Source organism: Neopelma chrysocephalum, unplaced genomic scaffold (genome assembly GCF_003984885.1).
Source record: "Neopelma chrysocephalum unplaced genomic scaffold, ASM398488v2 Primary Assembly neopelma1_97116, whole genome shotgun sequence".
NCBI classification, from domain to species: domain Eukaryota; kingdom Metazoa; phylum Chordata; class Aves; order Passeriformes; family Pipridae; genus Neopelma; species Neopelma chrysocephalum.
In genome coordinates, this window is record NW_020925758.1 from 1,401,451 (window position 1) to 1,421,977 (window position 20,527).

The 20,527-nt window shown below is 42.6% G+C and overlaps 1 protein-coding gene and 2 long non-coding RNA genes across 5 annotated transcripts in view; 1 reads left to right on the forward strand and 2 right to left on the reverse strand.

Annotated features, from left to right (window-relative positions):
• SLC14A2 (solute carrier family 14 member 2) overlaps positions 1–20,527 on the forward strand; it is a 304,902-nt gene that overhangs the window by 185,167 nt on the left and 99,208 nt on the right. The window lies entirely within an intron of this gene.
• On the reverse strand, positions 2,334–3,690 carry LOC113961372. Its single transcript, XR_003532280.1, has 3 exons — positions 3,579–3,690; positions 2,737–2,782; positions 2,334–2,454 (listed from the first exon to the last, which is right to left on the reverse strand). It is a non-coding gene; the product is annotated as an uncharacterized LOC113961372 (long non-coding RNA).
• Positions 5,320–6,351, reverse strand: LOC113961370. The gene is made up of 3 exons (XR_003532278.1): positions 6,324–6,351; positions 5,778–5,848; positions 5,320–5,419 (listed from the first exon to the last, which is right to left on the reverse strand). It is a non-coding gene; the product is annotated as an uncharacterized LOC113961370 (long non-coding RNA).

Genomic DNA, 20,527 nt, shown 5'->3' on the forward strand with positions numbered 1-20,527 from the left:
ATGTCGTATTTATATCACATTCCTTGTTCACCGACTGTATCGTTTAGTCAAGATTTTAATTAAAATACTTTCACATGTATTGCTGTGAAGGCACAGTTTATTTGGCTTGAGCTCCCTCATTCTTATTTCCCGGATTTTTGTCCAGGGCACAACAGGTTTCACACAACACAGCACTACTGTTGGTAGTGGGGGGCTGGAAGGTACCCCTCCAGCCAGGGTCAGCCACCTCTGCTGGGATCTCCCTTCTGACATCACAGCATCATCTCTCTCCATTCAGGGATCCTAATGTGTCCTGGAAAAATTAAGAATGCTGAGAGTCTCAGCATGAGGTGGAGCTCGGGCTGAGTTGCTCACCCATCATAACCTGGCCTGTATGAACATCCCTCACATTCCTTGCCTGCCCAAGGGTTGTTCCTTTCCTACATATGAAGTCTCATAACTGTGTGATAGGAACAAAATATACATTCTTTGTTCTTGCACGGACTGCATTGCTGTTGGCTGTGTTAAAACGTGTTTTGCCCAAATAATCAGAGCTTCACCAGTGATCTCGCTTACATGGACCCTGCAGTTATTTATACTTCTACCAGTCTTCATCAGCTGCAAATTCCAGCAGCAGTGACTTTACATCTAATCCTGGATTACTGATGAAAATATCCAGTAGCCCCAAGCATAGGTCTGATTCTGTGGAGACACTGCTTAGAATGCCCCTAGTTGATGATGATTTATCTGAATTTTTGGACCTGTTACTTGTCCTTTTGTCAGTTGGTATCATCCTGTGGGGCTTTCCCCCCCACCTGTCACCTTCCATTGCCTCTTCCTTTGAAAACTGAAACTGTGATGTTCAGCAATGTTCTTTTCTACATCAGCTTGCTGGCAGCTCTGTTAGGAGCAGTGGGTTCTTATCCATGGGAAAGCATGTGATTATGCCGCGCCACAATGTAAATTGAAAGGTAGAGGCCATTTCCTATATTCTGACATAAATACAACCCATGACAATAAAATATAAATACACATAAAGACAAGCTAGTTCATAAAAACTCGCCAATTCTTTTTACAGGTTTTGGATATATGTTGTAGTTAGGTTTGAGGTTTATGTTTGGTTTAATTTTCAGCACTGTTCTTAAACAAATGGATTGATTCTGTCTATGTGTTTTGCTTTAGCAGTGTGGTGTTAAACACATCCAAAATTTTTTAGTCAAGTAAAGATTTAACTTTGTCCAAAAAAAACCCCAACCCACAGAACTGTAGAAACAGCCAAGCATTGTAGCCATTCCCCAAATAGGGTGTTAGGATTTGGCTATAAACCTAATCTGTTTAATATGGTTTGGGTTTATGCAGTAGGTCATGGTGGTTAATGTTTAGTGAGCTGAAACAAGAATGGAAGAAAATTATAATGGAAAAGCTTGGTTTGAAAAAAACAGCTCTTCATAGATTACTATGAGGGGGATGATTGGACTCGTGGTGTGTATCACATATTTTGGCTAAGCTGGGCTTTGAAACCTTTCAGCTGAGATAAGCATGATCATCCGAGCAGGGCTTTTTAGCTCAAAACACTCCTAATGCTGGACTATTGGCACGAGGTGGTGACAGCTGCAGAGGACAGAGGGGGAGAAAGCAGCAGCGTTGTGCCTTTGATATGGGGAGCAGGAGCACAGGAGAGACAGCAGGACTTAAATCAGTCTGGTGTGACTTGGAGGGGCATGGTCCAACCCTGAGCATGAGTCCCCAGCACTGCCACCCCTCCCTCTCCTCTCCTGTCTGTGCAAGCACAGGCTCTCCTCTGCTGCTTTCCAGCAGTTCACACAATCACATAATATCCTGAGCTGGAAGAGACCCTCGAGTTTTTTACCCCATTCACCACCAGGGTCATGTCTCCACCATGCCAGTACATCAGCTTTGGGACCCCAAAGCCCAACATCCAGGGGACTATGGTGATAAATGCAGATTCATTAACCCCAGAGCACTAATGAGGTGAGATAATTGATAACGAATCTGGAGCTAGTTTGTTTTCTCTCTGTACTGACCTCCAAAGAGCCATATATAGACAGGTTCTAGAAAATGCACCAGGTTTCGCTTGCTCACAAACCTCTAAGAGCATTTGGCCTTTTCAGTCCTCCTCCAGGCAGCCTGTGGAAGCCTTCTGTCAATTGTCTCTCCAGAAATAACCATGTTTTAGGGATAACCCCATGAGCTTGATCATGTGGGAGAATCTAAACCATGCTCCCTGTGTAAAATGCAGAGGAGAAGAAGATGTGGCCCATGTGGTGATAAACATGCCTACACACCAATCGATATCAACTCCTCTGTTTCTGTGTACCTTTGAATGACCCGATTTTCCTGTGGGGTAGCCAGGGATCTGGCTCCCAAATACTGCCCTTTGCTCTGGCCCTGGTTTCATGAGGTTCTTCAGAAGGTCCTCCAACCTCACCAGGTGGCTCAGGGGTGGGGTGTGAGCTGGGATGAACAATAGCCAGCTCTCAGTTTAAGTGGTGAGTTGGGACAGGTTGAAAAAAAGGTCTTGTGAACTCAATGCATAAAACTTGGGAAGAACAACCCCATTTTTAAGTTACTTTCAGATCAAACTGGTTATAATGTTCTCATGTTCTAATGCCACCTCCAAGCCACTCAGGGGCTTTTCCTCAGACTGTTTTCTGCTGGACAGAGGACCTCAGGGGAAACACCTGAGAAAGTGGGAGAATCACTTCCTCTGTCTCTATCATCTGCCCTGGCACTTACGCGCTAAATTCCTTCCAAGCAAAACAGAACTGGTTTAGAAAGGTTTCTGAAAGAAATAAAATAGTAAAATCATTATTTTTTAAGATCAGTGCCTGCTCATCACAACCCATTCAAAGGTGCTTTTCATCTGACACCTGGAACACCTAACAGGGAGCTGAGTGATTTTGAATAATATTCTTAGTTAATGATCTAACAAATACCTGATGTGTTAGACCTGAGATAACATCTCAGGACCTGACTTTTTGGAGGCACGGATTCACATTTAGTCCCACAAGGGCTCTTATTTTTTTTAAGAAGCTTTGTCATGCCCTTGACATGGCACAAGTATGAACAGGTTTCCCTTCTCTGGTTTGTTGTGAAGCCACCTTTATTTCACAAATCAGTTGCAGAGCTGTTATTAAAAAGCAACACCCTAACCAGTGGTGAAGACACAGCTCCCACATCTTTCAGATCCCATTTCTACCTTCCCTTCCTTATCTGCTCTGACAGCATTTAACTGTGTCAAAAGCCCGAGTCTTAGTGACACAATTTCCTTTCCCCTTGAATCTTGCAGTGCAAGAAGAGCTTTGCTTTTATAAAGACAAGTGATTTAGTCCTCAAGTCATCGAGGAATATCAGCAGCATCTCAAGTGCAGCATCCCACCTCCAAGCCAGCAGCAGCGTGTTGGAGAGGCCGTTAACCCATCATTCCTTGATGTTCTGGACTCATGGTCTCAGGGGAACCCATTAGCATTTACAGTTTCAGGCAGTTCTCTCCTCCCCTGTTAATAATTACCCAGGGAAGGGATAATTAAAATAGGTTCTGAGGCTATGAAGAACCTCTGTCCGCCTTCGCTACTTACAGAGCCAAATGAGAACTTTAATGTAGATTTGGAGACAACTCCTGAAGGGTTTTGCACCTTTGTCATGTTCTTGTTGTCATTAAGCACGATCTAATCCTCCATTTCATTTCATTAACCTGAACAGAGACAAATTTTGAAATGTGACTGCAACACAGCACCAGTAAAATTTCCCTAGACACCTGATAAAGTTCTATCATTATAAAACATATAATGTCATGGGGATAGACAAGAATGCAGGAATTAGTAACTGGTTAGCACAAATTTCCTACAGCATTCCACCCAAATTACTGAATCTCTGTGTCTTGATTTTATCATATAAAATGAAAAATTTTTTTTCATCCAGTCATCAGTTAAAGAGATTTTGAGTAGGGATGTGTTCTCTGCCAAGCACATTTGTCCTGTACTGCCAACAACCAACAACAGCACCAGAAAAACCAGGTCTGTGACTGAGCCCTTTTGGCTGGGCAAGGCAGGAAAGTGCACAGGTTAATGTGCTGTGTGAGATGTATTTTAGCAAGACTCACTGATGGCTTTGAGAGCCATCACAGTGCTGCTTATCACTGCCTGGTGTGAGTGTGCCCGCAGCGATCTCTGCTGATGGCCTCTTGACAGTCCAGCAAAATAATACAGTAGTCAGTGTTAGTGGCACAGGAGCCTTGCTGCAAAAATGGTATGGGAAGCCTTGTGGCATTTTAGGAAGAGCTGGTTTAAATTCAGGCTCCAACACCTTCACAGTGTGTCCTCTTTTAAACCTGAACTGAGGTGGCTTGCACTGGGTTTGTACTACCTATTGCACTCCCAGGGGTCTGCAATGGGAGCAAGGAGACACATGCAATGCTCTATACAGAGTCTGGCCCCTGAACTAGAAATCTTTGGCCTGTCTCCCTTAGAAGATTCCAAAGATTTGAAATCCTTGGTCTGCCTCTCTTAAAAGCTGTCATTCAATTCGACAGGGCTGGGGGGAAGAGCAGATGAAGCAATCGAAAATAAATATGCCTCCCATTTTTCAAAACTTGATCTTTTTTAACTAAAGCCTATATTATTCATGTGCTATATATTTTATTGCTGTTAGTTTCAAAGCTGTTTGAAATCACAGATCAGTTTCTCAACCACGATGTCTTTATTATGCGTACATAAATCATGCATGGAAGGGCCCTGACAGCTGACGACGTAAACTCTCAGGAAGCAAAGCCCCTAAGCCATGTAAAAAATGTATGTCACAGAAAAAGAAGTATGTCATCTTTATTTCCTTTTTATGGATATTTTTGTCTTGTCATTATCAAGGAAGATCTTTTTTTTTTTCCCCTGTATTTCTATTTAAACGTAGTTAGCGCAGAGGTAATTTGCAATGGTGTTTCAATGACACAAATGGAGTACACTTCCCCACATCTGCCTGCATCTTCAAGGATGAGCGTGTTGTAATTATTCACAGTTCCAGTTTCATTAACAGCTCTGCTGTGCCCAATATGGTTCATAAGTATTCTGGTGAAATGCAGGACAAAGTTCATTGAATTGTCAGGAGCATTTGGGTGATATAGGGCTCATGCAAATTATATTAGAGTTGGGTTGTTTTGAAGCCATAGGTTCCTCGCAAGATTCGATCAGATTATTGTGGGGGTTTTTTGAGCAGAAAAAAAAAGTAAAAGCCTTATTGTGCTATGGCTGATAATCAGGGAAAAAAATAGGATAAGAAGTGGAAATACTCGGCTGAGAATATAAAATTAAAAAAAAAATAACCCCACTTGAATTTGCAGTTGAAATTTTCAGTTTCTCAAAGGTGTGTTTTTCTTTTCCCTTGCTTGATTTTTTTTTATAGAGGGTGGAGTTCAGTGAATGTACCTCTTTAATAAAAAACATTTTTTGGATGAAAAGTTTTGGGATAGTCATTAGTAGCAAATGGTAGCAGGTAAAACCTGAAGGGAATCTTTTGTTCAGAAAGCAAATAATAACCTTCCAAATAGAAAATTGGAGAAACTACCTTCTGAAGCACTGGACAATGAATGCCTGTCTGTATATTGGGTTAAGGACCAAATTTAAAAAAAAAAAAAATAAATAAAAAAGAGACAGACCAAAAATTAATTTATTTTTTCCTGTTTTGAGCATTCATACACTGAGCTTTCAAAAGCAGAGCACTGTAGACAGACTGGTGATCCCACATTTCAACACCTGAAGAGCAGTGAGCACCTAAGAGCTACCCACCCCTATTCCGATGTTTATTGGAGTTTGGGTGTTGTCCCATGTGTTGTCATTGCCTGGTGAGAAGGTACCTCCTAATTGAGTGTGGAAAAAAAGTGCACTTTTTTTCCCAAGCAGCCCATCAGCTTTGAGTTGAGCACATCCCCCTCTGTTCACAACCATCTTCCACATCCATCTTCCTGCTGTGTGATGCCTCCCTTTATTGAGCAACTAAGACTAGTTTACTCTAGCTGCAGGATAAGACAGGCATGTACATATTCACCTAGAGGGAAATAAAGCTCATCCTTCGGGTTGGGTGTTAGGAAAGCCCTCTTCATCCTGGGGGTGGCCAAGTACTAGAACAGGCTCTCCAGTGAAGTGGACACTAGAACAGACTCCCCAAGTCTACCAGAGTTCCAGGAATGTTTGGACAACACTCTCAGGTAGATGGAGGGACTGTTGGGGTTGTTCTGTGCAGGGCCAGGAGTTGGATTCAATGATCCTTGTGTGTCCTTTCCAACTCAGGATATTTTATGATTCCTCCTTCGTTCCCTCTCAACTGTTTCTGACATTGCTGATATCTCATTCATGGTTCCTCGTTCACTAAGTCCTTCCTCCAGGGCTTAGTGGTCATGATGGGCAACACATCAGAACAAACATGAGCCCAGATAAATAGGTCTTGTTAGGTCACAATTCACAAAATCACAGAGTCATTAACATTCATAGACCTCTAAGATCATAGAGTCCAAATGTTAACCAGCACCACCATATTCACCACTACTTCATCTCATTCCTCTGCTTCTGATGGAATCCCTGTTTCTCTGCAAAATCTTGGCACTGGAGACTTTTGCTCAAAGAAATCCCACCCACTGTGTCTCAGCTCATTGGGGAATCCTCTTTTCAGGATGAAACTAAATAGAACCAGGAGCAGTGAGTGAACACTGTGCTGTCTGTCTCCTGAGAGAAACACACAGAGAAAGGAGGAGCAGATATACAATTCTGTCTGTGGGGGGAAATTCAGAACCAGCTGAGATGTTTGTTACTGCCTTTATCCTCTTAACTATGCAAATTAGTGGGGTTCAGAATTAAACAGAAGTGCATTAAAAGGAAACCTGAAAGCAGGATCTGTTTCATACACTAGTCCTGCTCTCTTCCTTTGGAAAGGCACCTGTGGATAGATTTTCATTAATAATTTCATCCTGTCTCTTCGCTGATGTAAATTTACAAGCAAGAAGAAGGAAAAATGCCAAATGAAATGTTGCAGGCAGACTGGTGAGATAATTAGCATATGATGCATAAGAAAGAAGAATCCCAAGAAGCAAAGCTAGAAGTACATGTACCTATTTGTGACAGCCTTTGGGGGAAGATTCAATTCATTGAGGATCAGCTGTGTTTGCATTTTGCTCTTTCTTTCTCTCACGAAATGAATCTCTCCTAGGAATGTCCTTTTTCCTTAAGCTTTTGAACTGATGAAGTACCTGCAAGAAAGAGGAAAAAAAAAGGCAACTTTAAAATAGATAAGCTGCTTATCTCTTTAGCTGACTTGAATTTGCTGCTGTGTGGAGGAGGATGCTATCAAAATCAGAAGTTTAGAAGTTAATAATGCTGGAAAAGTTTCTAGATGTGCATCACCAGCACATAACTTGTGCTGCATGTTATTTCTGTATATTGCTCCTAAATCACTGCTGGAGATAAGATTAATCCAGGTACACGGAATTTTCTCTTTCAAAAGTTATTTGTGATGTTTAGCAGAGAAAACGGGACTTGTGTGATCATACTTTGTGCCTGCCCAGCTACCTGACATTCTCTTTCAATAACCTCTAAACCCACAGATCAACTTTGGCAGAAGGGCAGAGGTCTCAAAGATATTAAATTCCAGTGTTTTTCATGAAATCAGCTTTCCTGTTCAGTTCTAGCCACACTCTGGCCTTTATCCATGAAATTACTGGTCACTAATCAGCACATGAATTTCTAAGAGCCATAAGTGCTGCTTCATCCTAATTGGGACTCAGAGGAAGGATTAGAGAGTGCTCAGAAGGACAGGAATTGGGGATGTAAATAGGGATTGCATTCCCTCCACAGCACCTGGGGGACACATAGAACTCCGAGAGCTGAGGTCATTCCAATGGGGTGGAAGGAAAACAGGACGCAAATCCAGAAGAAACTACACTTTTTAAATACCTTAGTTCATTCAGAAACCCTTTTTTTCAGAGGCATTTGATTCAAGACCTGTGAATATTAAAGAAAAAATTCCCAATGGCTTCTTGGATCTGCTCAGGGCTGGGGAAAGATTTATGAAAACAGCAGCCATTCATTAAAAAAGAATTTTGAGAGATGCTTAGTGCTGACATTGTGACTTGGTTTATTGTACAAATAAATAGTTATTTGAACAAGAAAGCCATCTTTGGACTTCAAGAGGAAACAAAATACTACATTTAGAGAAAAAAGATAGATATCAGCTTACTGTCACAGACAAATTTAAATAGCAAATATTGCATTTTAATCATCTTTACTTTAAACAGGGTCTTTGATTTGGTGACTTTCTGTGTTTTCCTATGGTTTTAAAAAATCAAATCTGTTTTAGGAGACAAAATACCACTTACTGTGATTTGAATAGTGATGAGATCCAACACTAACCTGTTGCTTTCCAAGACTGACTATACTGTTTGTATGAACAGTAACACAATATCTGCCTAAATCTTCCACTCCTGCTTGGCCATTCTTAGTGGTTTTCTCTTAAAACTCCAATTTTTTCTACCCTTGACAGCAGATCCAGCTCCTCTCGTACAGTGCTGGAAGTGAATTGAACCAACCTCGCTCTGTCTGACTATGAATCTTGAATTCTTTCCTACACCACTGCACAGACTAGTGGTTACAGCAGTTTCCTGAGAGGCCAGAAACAGGGAATTGACACCCTCATGGAGGGGAAAAGAGTGGGTATGGATATCCCCTTTGTGCATGAGTTCTGTTGTTTGAGTGAAGGGTCTCCCTTCTGGTGTGGTAAAAAATGGCAAAAGTCAAAAACCCTGGCTTTGGAGGTAATTTGAGAAAACCTATTGGCTCAAGCATCTCATGGGAGAAAACCAAAGTCATTGCTGATTTCTGGAAATTTATTGGGAGTGAGAAAAAAAATCGGGCATCTGGAAGAATTAACCATAAAAACCTGAGGTGCCCTTGAAATGTAGCTCCTGGGGGGCTGCATAACAGCTGAATCAGCATCACGATTCTGGATTTAGGCATCTGAAAATCACACTTGCAGCACCCCTCCTTTTTCCAGGCTCTGACCTCTCTGCTCTGTGACAGCAGAGGTAGCTACAGCCCCTTTGATGTGCACCCACCACCAGTACCAGGAGAGCAGGCAGGAGCTCCTGGGTGTGCTGCAAGTGACCTTCCTTGTGGCAAAGCACTGTGGAAGGAGATAACCTTCCACAATGAGCTCCCAAAGAGCCTCACAGGTCTCATGTGGCTCACAACTGCCTTTGTCTTTGATGCTCAGAGGCCTGAAGCCCCTCTGCTGTGGAAACGGGTTGAGAGAATTGGGGTTGTTCAGCTTGGAGAAACTGAGGGGAGACCTTAGAGCCTCTTCCAGTGCCTAAAGGGGCTCCAAGAGATCTGGAGAGGGACTTTGGACAAGGACATGGAGGGACACGACAAGGCAGAATGGCTTTACACTGAAGGATGGTAGATTTAGATTAGAAATTAGGAATAAATTCTTCCCAGTGAGGGTGGTGAGGCCCTGGCACAGGTTGCCCAGAGAAGCTCTGGATGCCCCTGGAAGTGTTCTAGGCCAGGTTGGATGGGGCTTGGAGCAACCTGGTCTAGAGGAAAGTGTCCCTGCCCACGGCATAGGTTGGAATGAGATGATCATTAAGGTCTCCTCCAATCCAAATCATTCTATCATTCTACAATTCTGGACTCCGTTTTTTACCAGGGAAGTGTTCATTGCTGTGCTATGATCTATGATTTATGAGTTTTAAGGGCAGAAGAGACCAATGGTCTGGCCTGTTTTACAGTGCTGACTGTACATTTCACCCAGTGCCTCTTGCACCTAGCTCCACAAATCAGGGCTATGGACCTGCAGCATATTTATTGCATGGGAAAGGTAGCAGGTTGACAGCACTGGCTATTTTTTGAAATCTCTGCTCAGCCACTCAGATACACCACTGTGGAGAAAGCTCTCTCTCCCACCACTACCCACTGTCCCAGTTATCTCAGCTAATGAGATTTGGTTGCTGTCTTAATACATCTTTAAAAAGAAAGATACTTCTGTCACCCCTCATTAATCATCTGAGTCATAAATTTCTCATCTAGTATTTATTTTATTTTTACATTTTTGTGCCCTTTGTATCGTGCCGGAGGCTATTGCATGCACAAAGTCAGGCTCTAAAATAGTATCAGTATTGCTTCTTTCATGCCAATTGCACTTTACTTCAATTTTCCTATATTGAAATTTTGGAAATATTAGGCAACCTTAAAATAGGGTTCACCTTTCGAGACAGTTAATTTTTCAGTGTGCTCTCAGTCATGTTCTTTCCTCTTTCTTCAGTGAAAATGCCCCAGGTCTCTCCTAAAATATTTTCCAATGTTGAAATTTTGTCCTTAAAAAAATCCTTGTTCCTACTGCTCAGTGGAGGGACTTGACATTGGGCAAGAGGAATGCTAGGAACATCTCAGTTCTGACTTAGTGGTGTGCTATGTTGGTGATACCCAAAGCTGGAACACCCCTGTGAGTTTATGTCTGCAGCACATCATTGTAACTAGCACACCGCAGAAGACACAGCCCTGAACAGTGCAGGTAACTCTTGGCATGACTGCACTGCAAATGAGCTGGAATTGCAACTCATGTAATGCACCCAGTGCTTCAAATCAGCTCGCTTTGAGCAGCACTAGCACTGCAGTGAGTGAACTCAGCTCTGGCCCAAAATGCTGGGTGAACCCCTGGGGGGCTCATTCATGTGGATCCAACCAAACTCCAGTGGTAGCACTGTTTTCAACATCAATCCCATTGTCTTCACACAAGGTACCATCCCACCTTTGAACCTGTGAGTGCTCCGTGTTTATTTTTTAATGATAACCACGTGTTTCAAAACAAAACCTTTAGGTTTGAGGAAACAGCCATTTTGCTACTTTGAGCTTTGCTGATCCTTCAGAAAGCTCTCCTGCCTCGTAGCTGATGTTTTCCTAGTCCGTGCCAGACATTTGTGACTCAGAAAAGGTAACCAAAATGCACATATGGAAATCTATAGGTCTTATAAGTACAACCTTCATTAGACTTTCAGTCTATTCAGGTTCCTGAGACCAAAGTCAGGAAGCACAATTCTTGTACCTTTTATATGTGGGAAATGGTTTCAAAGTGCCAGAGGGCAGGGTAGGACAAGATTTTCTTGGCTGTGAGAGTGATGAGGCCCTGGTACAGGTTGCCCAGAGAAGCTGTGGCTGCCCCATCCCTGAAAGTGTCCAAGGCCAGGGTGGATGGGGCTTGGAGCAACCTGGGACGGTGGAAGGTGTCCCTGCCCATGGCACGGGGTTGGGCTGGGTGGTCTTTTAAGGTCCCTTCCAACACAATCCATTCTATGATTCTACAATTCTGTATGCACCCCTGATTCATCTTTGTGCTTTCTGCAAAACAAGAATTTTTTCTTCCAGGAATGCTCTGTGCTATTCTATAAACCCTGTGCTATGGGGAGCATTGGCACTATGTAGCCCAAAAAGACTCTGGCCACTTCCATTCATCCACTATAAACAGTGACCAGTGGGTCAAGAGGAGACATTTTGTTGAAATTTAACCACTTGAGAAACACTGTAAGAAAAACACCAAATGCAATTGCTTCATCCTCTCACCCTCCTCCTCAGCCCAGATGCCAAACTCTGCAGGCAGCTGGGGGTCTGTAAGTTGGCTTTCACTTGGAAAACACCTCCATTCAGCCAGCAAGTTACATTCACTGCTTATCTAACTCTTTATGTCTTTTTTTGAGCATCCTTTACATTGGTGGTGTTGATAGGCCTGGTGATGTTCATGGGGTAGAGAGCAGAAACAGGGAGGGAAAGGAGAAAAGAGCAGAAAAAGCAGAAGAAGAGGAAAGAAGAAGGATAAAAATGGTCAAGAGAAAGCAGAATTACTCTGTATCCATCAATGAAACGGAAGAATACACGCACTGGGGGGGAAGAAAAAAAAAAGAGTTGGCAAATACTTTGAGGAGAAAACTGGAGGAAAGGAAACATGAAAAAAAAAAAAAAAGAAAGGCAAACACAGCTGGGTGCAGGGTTTTTATAGTTTAATACCAAAAATGTGCAAACAAAGCAATGTAAAGGCTGTGGTGTTATTTGAGTACGTAATGGCAGCAGCTGCTGGAAGGAGTCAGGTCCTCACCTGCAGCAAGCACGCACAACCCCACCAGAACAACACAGCCCACCCCCACCCCCAAGGAGCCAATTCAGTTAAAAAAATGATGCATAATATACAAACTTGAGGTGTTTTTCAAATCCAAGGTGACATTTCGGCCCAGTTGAGCACCAGTCAAAATAGCTCCAAGAAAAAAAAATACATTACCTGAGAAAGCATTCTGGTAGAGGCAAGAGTTTGGTTGTAGAGCTTGGATGGACAGAGCTCGTGTGTAACCAGTAACCCCCTGCCTTTGTTCAAACTGGGCACAGCAACAGGGCGGGTTTGAATTTGGGGAAATGAGGGAAAACTTGAAGGAGGGTAGGAAGAAATCCAGAGCTTTACATTTCCAGAGAAATGTTGTTAATTAGATTTTTTTAGTTGAAAAAAAGCAATCTGGCTTGGATACATACGGATCTGCTTGGATGCCTTCATTTCTTTGTAGATGAATTTAGACCCTTGGGGGTAAAAGTTCTTTTCAGCACTAATAACATGCAAACACACATGTGCATTAGTGGAGTTTATTTTTTTAAACAAGCTCCCTTTTCCTTATATCATCTGCCTCTTCTTGTACCCTTCAGAAATAGCTTAGCTGGGAAAATAGATGCAGCTTTTAATGTGAAATCAGAATTTTTTATGAAATTTCCTTGACTTTTTAACCAAATTTTTCCATCTGGACTCTGAAACTGCCATCTCCTGATATCGCCATTAAAAACAAGCAAACTTTGCATAATGTTTAGATATTCTACTGCAATATCTCTGTCCTCTCTTCATCAGCTTTTAACTTTTCAGTGCCAACTCGATGGGATTTTTTGAAATGAATGCCCAGGAGTGCAACACAGAACAGCCATTTCAGACTCTCAGCAAACTCAGCCTTGGTTGAACTGGTGACATCTCACTGAAGTTTTAAAAATACGACTTTTTTTTGGGGCTGGACAAAGAGGGTTACAGGACTGAGACACCATGAATTTAATAAGGATTTGGGAAATCATGTGGGGCTTTTGCTGTCACATAATCAAGACAATATGAGCTGCATCAAGCAGTGTTAAATGAGGAGTGAAAAGCAGTCTGTCCTCAGAATCCCTTCCCCACAAACATGGAACAGGATATTGTCCTTATTTCTTACACCAACCCAACTTTGAACTCTGCAAAGATAAACATCGTATAGCAAGTTAACAGCACAATTTCAAATTTAAATTTGCACCCAGTACAGACACAATTTAGGTCTAGGTTAGTTGCTGGTAACTAACATTATCCCTGTCTCTCGAGCCTGATTTAATGTATATTGAGCAGAACTCTGACAAAATATAAGACAGTTTGCCATGCTAAGCCATTACAGCTTTGTTAAAGGCAAAGGCTCTCCAGCTTCGGTGGGTCCTTCTTGGCACAAGGAGACATACAAGCACTGCCAAAATACAGAACACCTCTGCCCTTTCTTAAAGTAAAAGCCAACATATTTGGAGGACTGCCACTCATTTAACTAGGCTCCCCAACTGCATCTTTAATTGCAATTTATGGAATGCATTTATTGCTGCGAGATAGGCACAACAAGCTTTCACAGTCGGTCTGTAGCACGGTATCTCTCCACAATCTGTAACTCTAAGTAAAAGGGTCTCCAGAGAAGAATATAACAGTCCATCCTGTTTTAGCAAACAAACAAAAGCTTAAAGGGCTCAATTCCCAACAGCGCATGAGAACTGAAAAGGAAACTCCCATTTCTGGAGAACACTGAGGGTTTCAACCATTATTCCGGTGTTTTAATCTTGAAAGTTAATTTCCTGGGGGCGAGTGGATGAGCTCTAGGAGTGCTCTAGCAGGTCTGCTGTGCTGGGGTAAGTACCTAGCAGACCTCCCTGGCTAAGGCTGGCTAAACTCAGTGAGTAGGTAGATGTCAGATGCTGGCACTGGTGATTCAGTTGCTGGATCTCTTCCATCTGACTCAGTGTTGAACGAGTGCCCACACGTATGCCTCTGGAGAGGCCATCTCTCAGCAGAGCAGAAAGCCCAGACTACTAAGTTGTCAGAGTCATTAAAGGTTTCCTGGGCATTTTCTACATCATTGGAGGAGTTTATAGGTGTCTTTACAAAGTAAAGCCTGGGTCAGTATGTTTTTTATTTGAACCGCGTTGGGATTTAACAGGACTATGATGGTTCCCAGTACAAGGCAGAGCCCTGAAGCCAGGGCAAGAAATTTGGTTCAGCTTGTACACAAAGGGTGCATAGCATGGAGGGGAAAAAGATTTTAAGGTGTTTTTTTCAAGCTTTGTACCCTCATTAATCATACAAGGAGTGTCTGAGGTCACCTGGTTTGTTCAGTCTGGAGAAGAGGAGACTGAGGTCAGACCTCCTCAGGATCTGCAGCTTCCTCCTAAGGGTTATCAGAAGGTCAGGCACTGATCTCTGCTCTCTGTGAGCAGTGATAGAACCCCAGGGAATGGCCTGAAGTTGTGTCAGGGAGGTTTAGGTTGGATATGAAGAAAAGGTTCTTCCCCCACAGGGTGGTTGGGCACTGAACAGGCTCCCCAGGGCAGTGGGCACAGCACCAAGGCTGACAGAGCTCAAGGAGCTTTTGGACAAGGCTCTCTGAGACATGATGTGATCCTTGGGGTTGTCCTGTGCAGGGCCAGGAGTTGGACTCGATGTGGATCCCTTCCAGCTCATGATATTGTATGATCAGGAGTGAGTCTTGGCTCCATGATGCACATTGCACATTGTTGGTATAAAGTGCAGCCCACATCACACACCAACCTCTGCTTCCCACACACACGTGTTGGTGGTCTGCTTCAAACCAGTCTTCTGGTGGCACAGTAACTTATTTTCACTGCATAAAGACCTGTGAACTGGGAAAGGAAAAACAACTATCAAAGCAGCCTAAATCTTGAGGAGATGATATTCAGCCTGATTTTCCAGCCCCACCACAGGTTTTAGACCTTGCCATAATTCGGATTCTGAGTCAGCAGGTTTCAAACCTGCTCAGTAGCTGCTGGCAACTAATTTGGTGAAGATTCATCAGTAAAATGGTGGTAAACCCCTGTGTCACTCTCTCAGCCTCCTCATTTCAAGGTTATTTCTATTTTAGCTGCTCTCGGCACTTAGCAGTGTTTTTATTGCTAGGGTCATGTAGGCAGTACAGAGGCATGGAATGATTGCCATGCTACATGGCAGCTTGGTCATGCATTAAAGCTGGTTGTTAATCAAGCTCCTAACAAGACCATTAGCTCTGTTTTCTCCAACAGGCCAAATGTCCACCGAACCAAGGCAGTGTCAAATGAAGACAGTGTCTCAAGTGTCAAATCTTTGATTTCCACTGTAATATTTATGAGTTGTACGCAAAGAGACAGCACTCAAGACTGTGGTTTGGTTAAAATTTACCTACAATGAGTTTTTCTCTGAAGATAATCCTCAAGATGCAAGAAAATAACGAGCTTCAAATGGCTGCTTCTTGCAGATATATAACTTCATTTTTCCCTAAAGTCTGTCTCCACAGATTTTAGGGGAAAACTCAGTTGATAGGAATATATGTGATTTCACCATGATTTCAGATGAATGGTCCCCCTCTTCAACAAGAACACAAATCAAGGGCCAAAGTGATATTTTGCCTTATTGCACACTCCTGAGGCAGGAGAGTTAAGATCCCAAGACCTTACCTCAGTCTCCCCACGCAATTGTAATTTCAGATTCATTTGCAGCAAGTTTGATGGCTTAAATTTAGCTATGGCCTAACATGATTCAGTGGTCTGCTAGACCCAAGCAAAGTGCTGCACTGAAAGTCAAACAGCATTTCAGGCCTGAAGCTGTTCATGAAAGGGAGCTTCAGTCTGTCTGTACCCATCAGGATGGATACCCACCATGAGATTCTCCATAGAAAGTTCTTCCCCAGGAGCACGATTTTTTTTCTCACTCTTTTATTCTCCTTTTGATTTGTCTTCCACTCCTCCATTCTGCAGGAGGACTGCACGAAGAATTAATTCTTCAGTTTGCCTGGAAAACAGGAATTACAAACTAAAAATAGCAGACCTATAAATAAATAAAAGTTTTACAAAACGCTCTAACAAAACAGAGAAATTCCCCCAAACATGCTGTTTGAACCAGGCTCTGCTTTCAGACAGGGCTACCAGAAGCTCAGAAAACAAAAAGCCAAAGCCATAGAACAGCATCAGCATCTGGTCCTGCTCCCCTTCCTCCCAGCAGTCTACTCAGGAGTGGTCTGAGTGTGGGGATCCTCCTTCCCCAGGAACCTGCAGGAGTTGACCTGGAGACATCTTATTTCAGATCCATTCTAAGCAACACGAGAGAGAGAGGAGTGAAAAGCTTTCACCCATTCAGGGCAGCCTCCTCACCAGCAGCTATGGAGCATGGAGTGGATGAAAGCACAAGTAAGGCAAGACTGAGGTTAAATGTACAGCAGTCCTTATTAAATATCCCCAGGAAAAGACCTTCTGGGGTAACTAGAGCATGCACTTCCTCAGCCTGTGGCTGAAACCAGATGAAATTATTACACTGCTGAAAAGGACTTTCAGCAGCAGAGAAACATCACTTCCCTTGGTGGATGATGTATTTCCCTTTTAGGTTCAAGACTCTACAATCATATCAGCAACTTCTTTTTATATCTTTTTGAAAATCTCCTCACTTTTTCCTTCTAACACTGTCTTTTGCTATGAACAAAAAAATTGCTTCGGAGTTACACTTGGAAGTGGTGACATCTGATCACAATAGGAAAAAAAAATTTATACCCCAACAGTAAAAAAAGACATTTGTAGTGACATGATGATAAACACAAATCTATGCCACATGCCAGCTCCAGGAAAACAGAGGGAAAAAGTAGACTTAAAACATATCTAGAGCTCTTCTTCAGCTGTGGTCCTTCATCCTTAGGAATGCCTTCTGACAACTGGATGCTTTCTCTGCCTTTGTTTATCTTTTTAACTGGATTTGTATATGGGACAGCATCCACAATATGCAAGAGGTCACTATTTGTGAAGGTATTAACATGTCTTGCCCAATAAGCACTGTCCTGCTTTTTTCCAAGTTAATCCAAGGTGAATATCATTAATTTTCTGGGAAAAGAAAAGCCACACTAAAAATGCAGGGGCCCTGCTTTTCACAGTCTTTTTGAGGCAATGCTTAAGACAGGGACATTGCAGAAGCTGAAGGACGAAGTCTAAATTTTACTACACATGTTTACCCATCTCTTACTCTAATAGTTAAACTAATAATGTTCCATGACAAGTTAATAAAACATAGTAATAGTATGTTAAGCCAGTTGTTGACCAGATTTTGTGGATAAACACTCTGGTTGCCAACAAAGCCCTTCTCAGGAGCATCTTTAGATGCCAGTGTTTTTGCTGGTTTGGTAATGAAGCCTTTAGGATTCCTGGCTGAATTTTAAGCTATTTGGAAGGAGTCAGTTGGTCCCACAAGTCGTATGGCTTTGCTAATAGCTGAGCCAAAACTGAGCCTGTTTGCTTTGCTTTGACCACTGCACTCGTATTTTGTTATTTTTACCTAATCATCATGTGGCCAAGGGCAACATGGGCTCAGACTCACAGCATCATACCTTAAATCCCACGGGGGAAGGACTAATTCTGCCTGACTTAAGACATCAACAATATCAGACACTTACATCTGAACTAGTTCTCTAGAAATAGCACTTCTGGGACATGATTCATCTGATCTGCAGTAGTAGGCACTTAAAGCAGGTCAGTTGAATTCTGCTTTACAAGTGTTACATGTACCAGCTAAAAAAGGAGTTGGGAGCTACAGAGCTTCTGGTACAGGGATACATTGCAAGTGCTGCAGCAGATGATCACCTTTGACTCTCCTCAGATGCTTTAGCTCACCCAAATGTATGCACTGAGCATATGCTGTGTTCTTCTCTGTGGTGACCCGTGACAGGACCCAGGGGAATGGCTGAAGCTGTGCCAGGAGAGGTTTAGGTTGGATATGAAGAAAAGGTTATTCCCCCAGAGGTTGTTTGGGCACTGAACAGGCTCCCCAGGGCAGTGGGCACAGCACCAAGGCTGACAAAGCTCCAGGAGGGTTTGGACAACACACTCAGGGACAGAGTGGGATTGGTGAGGTGTCCTGTGCAGGGCCAGGAGTTGGATTCAATGATCCCTGTGGGTCCCTTCCAACTCGGGATATTCTGTGAATCTTTGTAAGTGAAGAGACATTTCCAATCTCAGCAAAAGGGCCCTGACACAGGCGTTTATGGCAGCACAGCTCACCTGCATCATGTTCTCGGGCCATTAAAACTTGAAGGTGAGTTTGATTCCAGTGCAAGGTGAGGACTGAAACGAGCATCACTTTACACTCCAAAGAGCAGTCAGAGAGCAGCAGCTGTCTTTTAAGACCAGTGTAGACTAGACCAGCAAAGTGAGCATTCACTAGAGATGAAGGTGTGAAACTGTGGCTAAACAACACCCTCCTGTTCCTCTTGATTTCATCTGAAAATCATGCACAGTTAACACTTCTAAAAATCACAGCTCAGACTGCTACATCTCAAGTGTTCTAAATCAGGATGTCACTTCCTCATAGAGTAATTTTTTCTTTTAATTTTTTTTAAGAAGTTTAGATAAGTTTGAAGATGAGATTTTATTTCCACCTATTTGAATGACCTTAGAAAAATAGGCTTGGGTGACCACATAAGATATTTCACACCTACGAGGGCTAAACACTGACTCTTATGTGTTGTCTTGCTAGATCTGTTTACAGTGAAGCATTTTTAGGAAACAGGTGAATAAAAGCATTATGGTTTCATTGTTGAAGATGTTAAAATGGCTTTTCCAATGAAAGGAAAGCTTCAAATACTAAATTATCAATTCATCAGGAAGCATTTCACCTCTGGGAGGTGTAAGAGCATGCCAGTTCATGCCAATTCTTCCATACACCTTCATGGTGCAGAGCCAAGGTAACATATCACTGCTGCCTCTTGAGAAACAGTGAGGTCCACTCCCAGAAAACCCCACGTGTTCTGCAGAAAAACCTTGCAGTTTGAGCAGTCCTGACTTATAATATTTGCAAAGGAGTTTTAAATCAAGTCCGTTTAAGGTTTTTCGGTTCTTATTATAGCGAATTTTGCACGACTGAATCTGTGCTACCCCAGCTCAGTGGGTTTTTTCCTCTTCTTCAGTCTCCTTCACACACCACAGTGCGTTATTGCCAGCTGACATTTCACAAAAGCCATTCTTCACGCTGGATTCAGCACTCCCTCTGTGACCAGCAAGTGTTCAGAGATGTTCATCTGTAGTTCAACAATGTTGTCAACATTCAAAATCTTCCCTGATCTTTTGTTGGGCCTTGTACTGACTTAACCCTTCTCTCAGAAAGGCGAGGGAGGGCGTCATTCTTATGCTATCTGAAGTGCTTTATTTTTATTTTCCTAATAGGATTCCAGCTAAATTGCGTTCCCATGCGAAGGGAGAAAGATATATTTTCTTGACTGAAGGGTAAAGTCTTCAGCAAAGTTTTGAAATGTTAATTTGGGGGAGAAGCAACCCCCTTTTTGACAGGAGACTGTAGAAGCAGTGACCTAAATAGTGACTGCGAGACCATCATACCCACATCTACCATTTCTGGTCAAAAAGCAGATGCTTCTGAGAGTGGCATGAAAAGGCCAACAGGACTCTGAAGCCCAACAGAGGAAATGTCCAAGGCTGTGTCACAACCAGCTCAAGGATTTGATCTGTGTGTTCATACACATCGTTGATAGGGGAGCAGCTTTTGTCAACCAGTCAAGCGTCCCCCTGAAATATTGCTGAACACAGATAGTTACTGAACAGCCTGGCAGAGATATCTATTGAGTGGACTGGCAGACTGTCAAGCAGTTTGTGAACAATATCACCAGTTGTAACTTCCAGGAAAGGCTGCCAGTTACCTGCAAACTAAACTTCAAGAGTGATTACCAGATTTCCTTCTTTTACTTAATTCTGCTTCAGTTTAAGCACCCAGGCTGCTGGGTTTTCCCTTCAGTGCTACAAAATAAGTTGTTAGAAACTCCACTGACACACCATGTCATGTTGCATCAGCATCACCGTGTAATCAAGGCATTACACAGTCTGAGAGAAAAACCTGGTGAGGCCAGTGAGGAACTTTGGAAGTGGGTTTTTCCATGCAGAACTCAGCCCTGCTAATTGCAGAGGGAAAGGCATCATGGTCTTCAAGCAGGAAGAATTTATCTCCTTTCAAGCCAAGGTTTTTCTGTCAAGAGCTCCAAAAAGGTTAGGTAAACTTTACTTAGTGAATTCTTATCGTCTGAGGAATTTTTGGAGCAACAACATTTGTCATCAACAAAATGAGTTTGATAGAAACAAAAGTGTTCAGAGAGGAACATATGGTTTAATTTTTTTTCCTTGAAAGGAGTTCCAATCCATGTGACTGCTACAGAATGGAG